The sequence below is a fragment of the Cervus canadensis genome, chromosome 6 (genome assembly GCF_019320065.1).
Source record: "Cervus canadensis isolate Bull #8, Minnesota chromosome 6, ASM1932006v1, whole genome shotgun sequence".
Taxonomy (NCBI): domain Eukaryota; kingdom Metazoa; phylum Chordata; class Mammalia; order Artiodactyla; family Cervidae; genus Cervus; species Cervus canadensis.
Window position 1 is genome coordinate 13,926,265 of NC_057391.1, and position 14,220 is coordinate 13,940,484.

Sequence of the window (14,220 nt, forward strand, 5' to 3'; positions counted from 1 at the left end):
ATATATGTAGAGTAATATGTATAACTTTGTAGAGCAATGTGTAACTTATAGATGACTAATAAAACAAACACCAAACTTAACAGAGTATTCCAAAACTTTGAGGCTTTCTTTTGTGCAGCCACATCCTGTTTCCTCCCCACTTCCTCCATGCAGCTTTATTAATATGTTTTACTTTAAAAATAAAAACTAGTAGTGAAATAATAGTTTTGTGTATTATTTATTTGTAAGGTTGTTTTTAAGCCATTGCTTCTAATTAAACTATTAATTATATCACAATTTTATAAAATTCCAATTGTGACATAGCGTTTTTTTGAAGAGGAGGATTCCACAAGTGGAGAGTAAAGTTTTGGAGACCTCATTTTGAAAATAAATGTAACTGTGTCAGATATTTATGCCCATGGAATCTATTAATTATGCTCAATGATGTTTGGGGAAGAGAAGGGGTCTTTGGTTAATGACCACAGTGATCCACACTTGGTTAAGTCTTCAGAAGTGCTTAGATTTATATGTGTTTGTGGTATAGTTAATGAAGACATTAAATCAGTTATAGGAGAAGTCTAGCTTTTTAGTGGAAGCGTAAACCGTTAAAGGATAAACCATTAAAGGGTTTCCTGGGCGGCACTAGTGGTAGAGAACCTGCCTACCTGCAGGAGATGTAAGAGACATGGGTTTGATCCCTGGGTCAGGAAGATCCCCTGGAGGAGGGCATGGCAACCCACCCCAGTATTCTTGCCTGGAGAATCCCTTGGACAGGGGATCCTCGTGGGCTGTAGTCCATAGGGTCGTAAAGAGTTGGACATGACTGAAGTGACTTAGCATGCACACATGCAAACCATAAAAAGTTGTTTGATTTTTGTCCATTGTTTTGTTTGATACATTTTTAAAAGTCTTACGTAAAGTAAAATTATGCCTTTTCGGGGCTATAGATATTCTGTGTTAAATCTTGAAAACAAATAAGCACTCTTTCCTCCCCCTTCCTTTTGCCTATTTCAAGTTTGGCCTTTCATGTCACAGCTGCTTACAGCAAGGTTCTTATTTATTCCATCAGTAAAAATGAAGGCTGCTTTATGTGCCAGATACTTAGGTTAGAGGCTCATTAGTAGGTTGGGAATGAAAAAGATTCTTTGCCCTCATGAAACTTATATTCTGTTATTCTGGTTACATGGTTATATATGGTTTTCATATATTATATGAAATATAATTTGGTTCTCCTGCACTTTTATGAAGGAGAAGGCAATAGCACCCCACTCCAGTATTCTTGCCTGGAAAATCCCACGGACGGGGGAGCCTGGTGGGCTGCCATCTACGGGGTCACACAGAGTCGGACATGACTGAAGTGACTCAGCAGCAGCAGCAGCACTTTTATGAATCTAAATTTTTATAATTAGCAAAAAATGCCGTTTAATTTTGCAAGTTTTAAAAAAAGTATATATCAAATATGCCAAATAACATTGTTAGAGGAAGTCATTGGTTTTATGTATGCTTCCTAAGTGGGCTTCCCTGGCAGCTCAGACGGTAAAGAATCTGCCTGCAGTGCAGGAGAATGAGGTTCAGTCCCTGGATTGGGAAGATCCCCTGGAGAAGGGAATGGCTGTCCACTCCAGTATTCTTGCTTGGAGAATTCCATGGACAGAGGAGCTTGGTGGGCTGTAGTCCAAGGGTCCAAAAGAGTCAGATATGACTGAGTGACTGATATTAGTGCTATGCTTCCTAAAGGTAGTATTGGGGGAAGGGAGATATGAGAGGAGCAAGGGAAAGATATGAAATAGTTATCTTTCTGTGGGACGTTTGCTGGTTACTGGAAAATTTAGTAGGATGCCTGTACCCATTGAGATGGATGATTATGAGTGTATTGTAACATCTCTTTGCCTGTGTGAATGCATTCTTCTGTCTGCCTGAGTTGTAAAGTTAGAACAAGTTGTGTGCGCCAGGCATAGAGTGGGAAAGGGGATTTTGCACAGGAATGTTTAATTCTATACCATGCCCCCCCACCACCACTCCAAGAAAAAGGAATCTAAGCTGAAGGGATAGAGTGATAAACAGCACTTAACTGGAGGTCATGATAAAGCTGAGTTGTTGGAGTGAAGGTGCTTTAAGCACGTAAGAACAGATGGTAGTTGGAGAGTGGAGTATTTGAATTGGTGATTTTTGAAGGTGGTACAGGTTTTGGTGCAGAGATCTAAGGTGAGGCCATGGAAGTGTGTGTTTGAGGTTGGAGAATAATGAGGAAGAGTCAGATACAGCCCAGGGTATTGGTTTGGAGTCAGTGAATGACAGAGATAGTATTTCAGAGCTGCATTGTTCCGTTACTTTTTTTTTTTTTGCTTTTAAAAAATGTCATTGAAGTGTAGTTCATTTGTAAATTTCTGCTGTACAGCAAGGTGATTCAGTTATACACACACATATATGTGTATATATGTATATTCTTTTTCATATTCTTTTCCATTGTGGTTTATTTATTATATTTGTGGCTATTGAGCATTTGAGATGTGGCTCTGAGAAAAGATACACTGGATTTTGAAGACATAGCATGAAAATGAAGGAATATATCTCAATTGTTTTGTATTGATTACATGTTTGAATGATACTACTTTGGATATATACTGCATTAAGCAAAATATACTACGAATTTTACCTTTTTCTCTTTACTTCTTAAAGAGTGATTAGTGGAAAATTTTAAATTCCGTGTGTGGCTAACCATTGCTGCTTACTTTGTATTTCTTTTGGGCATTGATTTCTAGAAATAGCATCACCAATAACTAACATGAGGAGCAGGAGGAAAGGCCGGGTCAATAGTACCCAGTATAAGACTTCTTTAGGAGAGGGCATGGGTGTTATTCTTAGACTTACTTTTGTTGAATTCCTGGTACTTTCTCTTCTGCTGTTCTTTGTGCTTGCAGTTCCCTTCTGTTCAGCCTTTTCACACCTACCTCTGCACCCCTACCCCATAGCTAACCTCAGGGAGTTATGCCTTTCTCGTGGAGGGGAGAAATGTCTAGAACAACTGTAATAGAAAGCTATAAAAGAGTAACTATGTAAATAGTTAACAATATATTCAGGAGAGGAAGACTAGTCACTTCTGGCCAAGCTTATTTTAAGCTGGCTCTCAAGAGGAGACTTCTTGAAAGTTTTTGATAACAGGGAGGTGGCTTCAAGCAGAGGGAACGGCGTGAAAAAAGTAATGAGAGACGCTGAGGTGTGTTTGTGGACACCCAGCAGGTCCGCGGCTGGGTATCTCTATAAGGGAGGGGTGCAAATTGTGGAAGGCTGGAGCCAAGTTATTACCAGGACTTTTCATGTTGAAATTATGCGTCTGAAACTGTACTAAGTTCTGTAAAGGAAAAGAACAAAATTCTATAAGCACATGTAACAGGGAGACCTGACCTAGTCTGGGTGCTCAAGGAAGGCTTCCCTGTGTGTATTTCTGAGCCATCTGAGCTACATCCTTCACTTCCAATTCTTGTCAAATATTTTAAATGTTGTGCCTTCCTTTCCTTCCCTGCTATCACCCTCATTATTTCAGACTCTCATAGTTTCAGGCTGATACTAACAACCCCTAAATTGATCTTGTATCTTAATTTCCCTTTTCAGTTTTAGTTAGATGACCTTTTTTTTATATGTCAGTCTCTTAGCCCTACATTTCTGCAACTGGAGAAGTTTCTGTAACTCCCCCATTTTTGTAGGATTAAGAACAAAATTCTTTCCCTGTCCAAATTAAGTAAGTTACTATTTAAATAGCAATAACATGCTGAGTAGGCACTGAGAATTATATAATGTCCTTATTTGTGAGGGAGAATACATATAATTTCTAATAGGCTTACACTGCCAATATGGTTTATAATAGTTGAGATGCCCGAATATTGTTACTCATATTCATTGACAGTGAACAAAACACAGTTTGTATAGACTGAGCTTATGGTTTGGTAGAAAGTAGACAAGTAAATAGGGCTTCTCTTCATTTTGGCATGAGAACTGTATTGGGTTAAATTGTAGGTAACATAAGGTAAATTTACTAATATTGAGGATAGCCTGTGGAAAGTATCCCAAAGTTGATGATTTCTAAGGTGTGACCTGAATGAGGTGAAATTAACTAGAAAAAGATTAGGCTGGGAGAGGGGAGAAGAGTTATTGAAGAACAGCATATTTATGAAAGTCCTGGAGGATGGAAGGCTGGTTAACAGGGCAGTTAGTGGCAGTGTCCAGGACTGGATCATGAAGGATCTCTTACGCCATGCTGAGAAATTTGGCCTTTATCCTTAGTGTAGTGGCTAATCATGAAAGATTTAAGCTCAAGAGTGACGTGATCATCTTTCTATTTTAGAAAGACCTCTACTGTGAAGAATGACTTTAAAGGATAATATTGGAGACGGGGAGAACAGTTGAATTTCTTACAGACATCTAGGAAAGGGATCATGGTAGTCCGAATTAAAGTGGTAATAGACATTTAAAGTGGTAGGATTGATGTGACTTGAAAAATAGATGTGAGTGAGGGAGAAGGTGGCATATAAGTTTTCTGGCTTGGATAACTGGTTAAGTGGTTTGAGAGAAGTTTGATTTGTTAGGTTTGGACGCGTTGAGCTGACTACTTCTGGGACATAGAAGTGTTTAACATTGTAATTCAGAAGACAAAGGCTAGGCTAGAAATGAAGATTTGATGATTGTTAACCTCAAAATGTGATGAGATGGTTGAGGTCATCTAGGAAGATTGGAGTGAGTGAAAACAGAGTCAAGAATTCTAAGGACCTCTCACAATTGAGGACTGAAATAATTTTTTAAAATACCTTTTAAAACATAAAACATCTTGTGTGAATGTGCTGTGATGTCTCTAAGAGTTTTCCTTTCTTTACAATTATATATGATAGACACTTTTTAAAAATTATGCAATTATAGGTATCTTTCACTGTCTACATCTGGTTTGTGAGTTCATTTAGTGAGAATTCAGTAGTCCAGAGTATTTTGAAAATATATATGATTGCTAGTGGAGAATTTTTTCAGAAGTTTGAGAAAAAGATATCAAGATTAATCATCATCTATATAACATTTTAACTGCATGTAATAACATGGCCTTGTTAATTTGGCATTTGGCAAAGGTAGTTCACATGCTTTAAAATAGGTGTTTAGTTTTAGAGTATTAATTCTAGGGTGACCATATAATGTTTCATCCAAAGTGGGACACTTTTAAGAGTAGAAGGGGCTACTTTTAATAATGTTGCTATAACAACAGGTGTACAGTGGAAAACTTGAAGATCTTGTTGGTTTTTCTAAAATTCTTTTTTTGTGAAGTGCTAGGAAATGAGATGACAGTGATTGAACAATAGTAATAATGAAAAGTTTAGTGGCCAGGTAACTGCAAAATGTTGGATACAAAGTTAACATACTTCCTTTCTGCAGGACTTCTTAGGACCTTTAATGTGTGAATATTATTTGAGAAGGTAGGGCATGGTGGGGAATTAGAGAATCTTTAATTTCCTTGATTGGTTTTGCCACACCACCATATTACTTTGAATATCTATTAACCCTACGAACCTGGTTTGGAAAATGGTGACTTGGAGTATCCTGTCATTTAAATTAAATCTTTTTAATGTGAAACCCAATCAGATTGTTTCCATTTTAAGTTTTATTTAGGATTTTTATTTTTTCATGTTTGGGCAGCTAGCTTTATTACAGTGAGTAAAATTTGAAGTTTAAAAGAAATAACCTCATAAAATTGTCATTGTATGTAGATAACATACTATATATAGAAACCCTAAAAGACTCCACATAGAAACACTGAATGAATTCAACAAGGTAGCAGGATACAAAATGCACATACAGAAATCAATTGCATTTCTTTAACAATGAAATATCAGAAAAAGACTGTAAAAAAAAAAACTTTAAAATTTTATTAAAAATTTTTTATTTTATTTCAGAATATAGTTCATTAACAATGTTGTATTAATTTCAGATGTACAGCAAAGTGATTCACATACACATGTATACACATGTATGTGTTCTTTTTTAAATTCTTTCCCTGTAAGTTACTACAGAGTATTGAGCAGAGTTCCTGTGCTACACAGTAGGTCCTTGTTGGTTATCTATCTTAAATATAGCATTGTGTACTTATCAGTCCCAGACTGCCAATCTCTTCCTTCCCAGGTAACTGTAAGTTTGTTCTCTAAGTCTGTGAGTGTTTCTGTTCTGTAGATAAATTCATTTGTATCTTTTTTAAAAAAAGATTCTGTATTTAAGTGATATCATATGATATGTCTTTCTCTGTTTGACTGACTTAGTATTATAATCTGTAGGTCAATCCATGTTGCTGCAAATGGCATTTTATTCTTTTTAATGACTAGGTAATATTCCATTGTATAAATGTACATCTTCTTTATCCATTCATTTGTCAGTGGATATCTAGTTTGCTTCCATGTCTTGGGTATTGCAAACAACATTGCAGTGAACTTTGTCATTCATGTATCCCTTTGAACCATGTTTTTCCCTGGATATATGCCCAGGAGTGGGATTGTTGGATCATATGGTAATTCTGTTTTTAGTTTTCTGAGGAACCTCCATACTGTTTTCCATGATGGCTGCACCAACTTACATTCCCACCAACAGTGTAGGAGAGTTTCCTTTTCTCCACGTCCTCTCTAGTATTTGTCATTTGTAGACTTTTTGATGATGTCCATTCAGCCATTCTGACTGGTGTGAGGTGGTACCTCATGGTAGCTTTGATTTGCATTTCTCTAATAGTGATGTTGAATGTCTTTACATGTGCCTCATGGTCATCTGTGTGTCTTCTTTGGAGAAATGTCTATTTAGGTCTTCTTCCCATCTTTTGATTGGGTTGTTTAAAAAAAAAAAAACTTAAAATCACAGACACACACATACACAGACACACAGACACACACACACACACACAGACACACACACAGACACACACACACACACACACACACAACCTAGGAATAAACCTGACCAAGGAGGTGAAAGACTTTTACGATGAGAACTATAGAATATTAATAAAAGAAATTGAAGATGATTCAAAGAAATGGAACGATACTATTCCCATGCTCTTGGACTAGAAGAATTAATATTGTTAAAATGGCTATACTGCCCAAAGCAACATGCAGATTTAACACAATCTCTGTCAAATTACCCATGACATTTTTCACAGGACTAGAACAAATAATCCTAAATAGGTAACTGTAAAAGAACCAGAATTGTGGAAGAATCCTGAGGAAAAAGAATAAACAGGAGGCATAACCCTTCCAGACTTAAGATAATGCTACAGTAATCAAAATAGTGTGCTACTGGTACAAAAACAGACATACGGATCAGTGGAACAAGATAGAGAGCCCAGAAATAAACCCACACGCTTATGCTCAATTAATCTTCAATAAAGGAGGCAAGAATATAAGATGGGGGAAAAGGCAGTCTCTTCAGCAAGTGGTACTGGGAAAGTTGGACAGCTGCATTTAAATCAGTGAAGTTAGAACACATCCTCACACCACACACAAAAATAAACTCAAAATGGCTTAAAGACTTGAGTATAAGAAAAAACACTGTAAAACTTCTAGAAGAGATGATAGACAAAGCATTCTCTGACATAAATCATACCCATAATTTCTTTGGTCAGTCTCAAGGCAATAGAAATGAAAACAAAAATATACAAATGGGACCTAATCAAACTTAAAGCCCTTGCACAGCAAAGGAAGCCACAAACAAAAAGACAGCCTCTTGTAAATGGGAGAAAATATTCGCAAGTGACATGACCAACAAGGGCTTAATTTCTGAAATATACAGACAACTCTTTAACAACCCAGTCGAAAAATGGGCATAAGACTTTCCAGAGAAGACATACAGGTGGCCAAGAGGCACGTGAAAAGATGGTTGTCATTGCTAATTGTGGTTTAGTTGTTAAGTCATCTCCGACTCTTCTGTAATCCCAGTGGACTGTAGCCTGCCAGGCTACTCTGTTCATGGGATTTCTTAGGCAAGAGTACTGAAGTGAGTTGCTGTTTCCTTCTCCAGAGTAGCTTCCTGACCCAAGGATCAAACCTGTGTCTCCTGCTTGGCAGGCAGATTCTTTACCACTGAGCCACAAGGGTAGCCCTGCCAATTATTAGAGAGATGCAAATCGAAACTACCATGAGGTACTACCTCACACTGGTCAGAACAGCCATCATTCAAAGGTCTACGGATAACAAATGCTGGGGAGGATGTGGAGAAAAGGGAACTCTTCTACACTGTTGGTGGGAGTGTAAGTTGGTGCAGTATGGAGGTTTGTCAGAAAACTGAAAATAGAATTATATATGATCCAACAATTCCACACCTGTGCATGTATCTGGAAAAAACTAATTCAGAAAGATACATGCACCCCTATGTTCATAGTTGTACTCTTCACAATAGCCAAGACATGGAAGCACCCTAAATGTCCATCGACGGATGAATGGATAAAGATGTGGTTGATACAAACGATGGAATACTACTCAGCCATAAAAAAGAATGAAGTAACGCCATTTGTAGCAAAATGAATGGATCTAGAGATTATTATACTAAGTCAATCAGAGAAAGACAAATAGTGTATGATTATCATTTATATGTGGAATCTAAAATGTGACACAAATGAGCCTTTCTATTAGATTGGTGCAAAAGTAATTTCAGTTTTGCATTGTTGAACTTTGCTGTTTGATACTGGAATCTTTCTTAATTGTGGCTATGTTATACATCATTTTAATGTGCATTTCTTGCTTTGTGTATTTTGTTAATGAATTATTACTTGCTGTTTATTTTAATTGTATTTTAGACTATGGAAATGATGTTAGACAAAACACAAATTCTAGCAGTTTTCTTGTTTGAGTTCAAAATGGGTCATAAAGCAGTGGAGAAAACCTGCAAGATCAAGAATGCATTTGGCCCAGGAACCGCTAATGAACATACAGTGCAGTGGTGGTTCAAGAAGTTTTACAAAGGAGACGAGAGCCTTGAAAATGAGGAGCACAGTGACTGGCCATCAGAAGTTGATAACGACCAAGTGAGAGGATCCTCAAAGCTAATCCTCTTAGAACTAACGGGGGAAGTTGCCCAAGAACTCAGTGTTGACTATTGTGTGGTCACTTGGCATTTGAAGCAAATTGGAAAGGTGTAAAAACTCGGTAAGTGGGTGCCTCACTAGCTGATCACAAATCAAAAATTGTCATTTTGAAGTGTCATCTTCTCTTATACTGTGTAACAACAGTGAACCATTTCTTGATTGGATTTTGACATGTGACAAAAAGTGAATTTTATACAACAACCAGCAACAACCAACTCAGTGGTTGGACTCAGAGGAAGCTCCAAAGCACTTCCCAAAGCCAAATTTGCCACCCAAAAAGATTCATGGTCACTATTTGGTGTTTAGCTGCTGGTCTGATCCACTACAGCTTTCTGAATCCCAGTGCAACCATGACATATGAGAAGTATGCTCAGCAGATTGATGAGATGCACTGAAAACTGCAATGCCTGCTGCCACTATTGGTCAACAGAAAGGGCCCAGTTCTTCTCTGCGACAGTGCCTGAATGCACTTTGCACAACCAGTGATTCAAAAGTTGAATGAATTGGGCTACAAAGTTTTGCCTCATCTGCCATAGTCACCCGACCTCTCACCAACTGACTACCACTTCTTCAAGCATCTTGACAACTTTTTTGCAGGGAAAATGCTTTCACAACCATCAGGATGCAGAAAATACTTTCCAAGTGTTCCTTGAATCCCGAAGTACAGATTTTTTTTTTTAAAATATATATTTATTTATTTATTTGACTGCATGAGGTCTTAGTTACAGCACATGGGATCTTGTTCCCTGACCAGGGTTTGAACCCGGGCCCCCTGCATTGGAAGCACAGAGTCTTAGCCACTGAACCACCAGGGAAGTCCCCTCGAAGTACAGATTTTTATGCTACAGGAAACAAATTTATTTCTTATTGGCAAAAATGTATTGATTGTAATAGTTCCTATTTTCCATTAATAAAGATGTGTTTGAGGTTAATTATAATGATTTAAAATTCAGAGTTTGAAACCATAATTACTTTTGCACCAACCTAATAGAAAACAAACAAACTCACAGACATAGAGAACAGACTTGTGGGGGAAGTGGGGGAAGGGAGGGCTGGGATCAACACATTGTAATATTAACAATTATTATATATGTATTTATATATATAATATGATTTCTCTCTCTCTATATATATATAAAGCTTCAGTTACATTTCCCTGAAAAACATTGCTGTTTTAGGGGAACTTTGAGGGTTGAATACTAATTTATTGAACAGATTTTTAAAAGGCCATTTAAGTGTTGTTTCTTCCAAGCTAGCCAATATGCCTAGCTAATTTCTTTTTTTTTTTTAAATCATTTTAAACTTAGGATGCAGCTATTGGTATTGTTTCTTCTCTGTCAACGAATCTCTGTTTTTGGTCTTTGAATGGAAAATTATGCCCTTGTAGATTTAGGAAAGAAAGAATTGAACTTGCACTTTAAAGAATGTTATTGCTTTGACTATATGGAGAAATGTTCTGGACTTTGATTAGTTATGCGTTTAAGGAATGGCGTTGAGTTTTTGTTTGATTATGATAAGCTCATAATATATGTATGTATTTTACTTTCTAATAACAACAAAAGGTAAATTATTCTTTTAGCATAATTATAGTACATTTCTTTCTCTTGTTAGCTAGTTTTTTTGACCTTTAGATATACGAGTTAAACTTTTTTCCTAATTTTGTGCTTAGAAAAAATTACTTCTTCCTTGACAGTAGGATTGGCATTGGTTTGCCCTCCCCGCCCCCCCAGCTTTTTTTGTTTGTTTAATGTTCTGGATATGCAAGTGTGGATGCTGTTAGGTTTTTTGACATCAGAGGCTTGTAAGTAGCTGATCTTCCCTCCTCCCTAAATTTCAGGAAGAGTGTGTAGTATGTTTTCATGGTCTCACCTTGAAATGCATTTTTATATACATTAATGGAATTTCTCCAAAGAAAATATGAGCATTTTCTTAAACTTGCTTTCACTATTATAACAGCTTTGCATGTAAATATTTATCATACTGATCTGTTCTGAAGATAATGATCTGTGTAAGTTTTGTAATACTTTGGCAATTTTGCTTTATTAGCAATATTACCTTGCAGTAAAGGATGTTTCTGTTGTTTCTCTTAGCTGTAACTCGTAGAATAATCAGGTGAGAGTATTCTATTTATGTAGAAAAGGAAGGGGTATTATCATTAATAGGTTTCTGATAGGATTTAAAAGAATACTTAGACAAGCTGTCACTGTAGGACTTGGCTTTTCCGTGCAACCTATTTTTTCCCCAATATTTCTTAGTAGTTTGTGAGCAGTCATTCCCAGGATTTTTCAGGATATTTGTATAATGCACTTCAGTGTTTGTACCAGCACTGTTTACAATAGTCAAGACATAGAAGCAGCCTAAATGTCCATCCGCAAATGAATGCTTAAAGATGTGGTATATATACACAATGAAATACTACTCAACCATAAAAATGAAATAATACCCATTTGCAATATGGATGGACCTAGATATTATCATACTATGTGCACTAAGTCAGGCAGGGAAAGACAAATACTATTTGATATTACTTATATGTGGAATCTAAAATATGACACAAATAAATTTACAAAACAGAATCACACTCATAGACATAACTTATGGTTACCAATCGGGAAAGGAAGTGAGGGGGATAAATTAGGAGTTGTGGATTAGCAGATACAAACTACTGTTTATAAAAGAGATAGACAACAAGATCCTACTGTGTAGCATAGGGGACTCTAATCAATATCCTATAATAAACCGTAATGTAATAGAAATTTAAAAAATAAAAAATAACATTTATGAGAATTCTCTGGTGATCCAGTGGATAGGACTCGGTGCTTTTAATGATAGGGCCTGAGTCCAGTCCCTGCTTGGGCGACTAATTAAGATCCCACAAGATGTGTTGCATCCCCCTCCCCAAAAGATGGATATCTTTTTTTCTAAGCTTGTTTTTCTCTGAGAGCTATAAGTCAAGACTGGTATATGATAACCTGAATTGTTTTTCTTGTGCACCCTGGACAATGTTTATTGAATAATTACCTTAAAATTGGAGAATCCTGGGGGAAAGGAGTCATCTGTCTCCTGAGTAGTTGAACAGTCTTATTTGTAATCTTTAACTTTGTTATCTGAAGGGGAATTTCTTATCATGTGCCATTGGCCTCTATAGCCTAGACCCTGTTATATCTCAAGTTTTAAGGGTGATCTGTATGAATATTTAAGAAGCAAAACTCTCAGATTTTGTTGGTGACACAAAACTGGGAAGAATATGTTAGATGACAGAATCAAGAGGAATTAATTCATCATCACCATCATCTCCAGTGCATTCACTGGATATCATCTACCATCCTTAGCATAGGTAATGTGGAGAAAAGTGTCCTTGAAAATGTCAAAGTCTAGGGGAGGACATAGACTAGAAAATCAAGTAACACTGTGTGATAAGTGCTACAGTTGAGACTGCAGGGTGCAATTCTTAAACAGCGTTTTGAAAGGCTGGCGTGACGAACGTGAAAAAAATGAAGTTTAACAGTACTATATATAAAGTTCTATTTTTAAATTAAAAAAATTTAAAAGATGAGGGGGTTTAACCTAGTAGCATTTCATGTGAAAACAATTGAATAAAGGTTTTAGTTAACCTCAGTCTTAATATGAGTGACAATATGATGTGGATGTGACTCCCTGCCCCTGCTGAAAAAAAAAGCATAACATAAAACATCCTTCCATTTGCCTAAATAAAATAATCCTGTCAGCCTAAAATGCCTTATTAGGTTGCACTGGTAGAAATAGTTGTGTTCATAAAAAGATAGATAATACTAAGAATAGTCAGACTTTTATCTGGATTATATCACTCACTCTGAGTATGATGGACAGCAGAATGCTCATGGAATAAGGAACCAGGCTGGGAAGGGGTCTCTGCCAACAGAATGAAATTTTAAAACCATTGAGCGTCAATTCACAGAACTTTTCAATAATATGTGCTGTTTTAAGATTGTAAACTCATAGTTCACAATCTTAAGTGTTTCAGCAGAGGATGGGAGACCATCAGTTAAGGAGGTTACAAGTAGAACTTCATATATTAGATGAAGAGTTGAACAAGAAGATTTCTAAAGTTTTATTTTAAACTAACAGCCTTGTAAGTCAACTATATGTCAATAAAGTTCTATTTTATGTTATGATCCTGTGATTCTACAGTTTTTAAAAACATCATTTCATGGACTTTCCTGTTGGTCCAGTGAGTGGTTAAAACTCTGGCCTTCCACTGTAGGGGTTGTGGATTCAGTCCCTGATTGGGGGAGTTCTTGTGCCATGCGTTATGGCCACACACACAAAAAATCATTTCAGATTACTTACTAGTTTCTGTAATTGTCAGTACTCCACAGCATCATGTGGGCTTTGTCACCTGACTTTCAAGTCTGAACTCCACTATTTCTAGCATTGACTTTGGTTGAAGAGGTCATATCTGTGACCCTCACGTAGTTCTTTCTCTTGATACTTTCCCTCTAAGGTTTTTTACTAGTCACTTTTCTGGGACCCAAATTGAAGGCAATGATTGAAAGTTTTGCGTAGTTACAGAGTGTGTTTTTTCCCTCACTGTTTGTTTTGTTAATATTTTAAAAATTTAGTTTTTAAAATTTCTGGCTGCACTGTGCAGCATGTGGGATCATAGTTCCCTGACCAGGGATCAAACCTGTGCCCCTTATAATTGGAAGCTTGGATTTTAACCACTGGACTGCCAGGGAAGTCCTGTTTTGTTAACATTTATCTCTTCCTCCTTTTCCGCTTAACTTTCAGATAGAGTGCAATGGAATTCTCTAGGCCAGAATACTGGAGTGGGTAGCCTTTTCCTTCTCCAGGGGATCTTCCCAACCCAGGGATCGAACCCAGGTCTCCTACATTGCAGGCGGATTCTTTACCAGCTGAGCCACAAGGGAAGCCTAAGAACACTGGAGTGGGTAGCCTGTCCCTTCTCCCGCGGATCTTCCCGACCCAGGAATAGAACTGGGGTCTCCTGTATTGCAGGCGGATTCTTTACCAACTGGGTTATGAGGAAGCCTTAATAGAGTTACAGTATTACAGAATTTTGAGGATTTGAGGAACCTTTGAGAAGCTCTAGTCAATCTCACATTTTTTTAATGAGAATATAGACCCTGGAAAATTGTGATTCAGTA

General features: G+C 37.0%; 1 protein-coding gene and 1 non-coding gene across 3 annotated transcripts in view; one reads left to right on the plus strand and one right to left on the minus strand.

Annotated features, from left to right (window-relative positions):
• The window catches only part of PIAS1 (protein inhibitor of activated STAT 1), a 125,153-nt gene that overhangs the window by 13,442 nt on the left and 97,491 nt on the right, over positions 1-14,220 (plus strand). The gene's annotated exons all lie outside the window — the stretch shown is intronic.
• On the minus strand, positions 9,816-9,888 carry TRNAG-UCC. The gene has a single exon. It is a non-coding gene; the product is annotated as a tRNA-Gly (tRNA).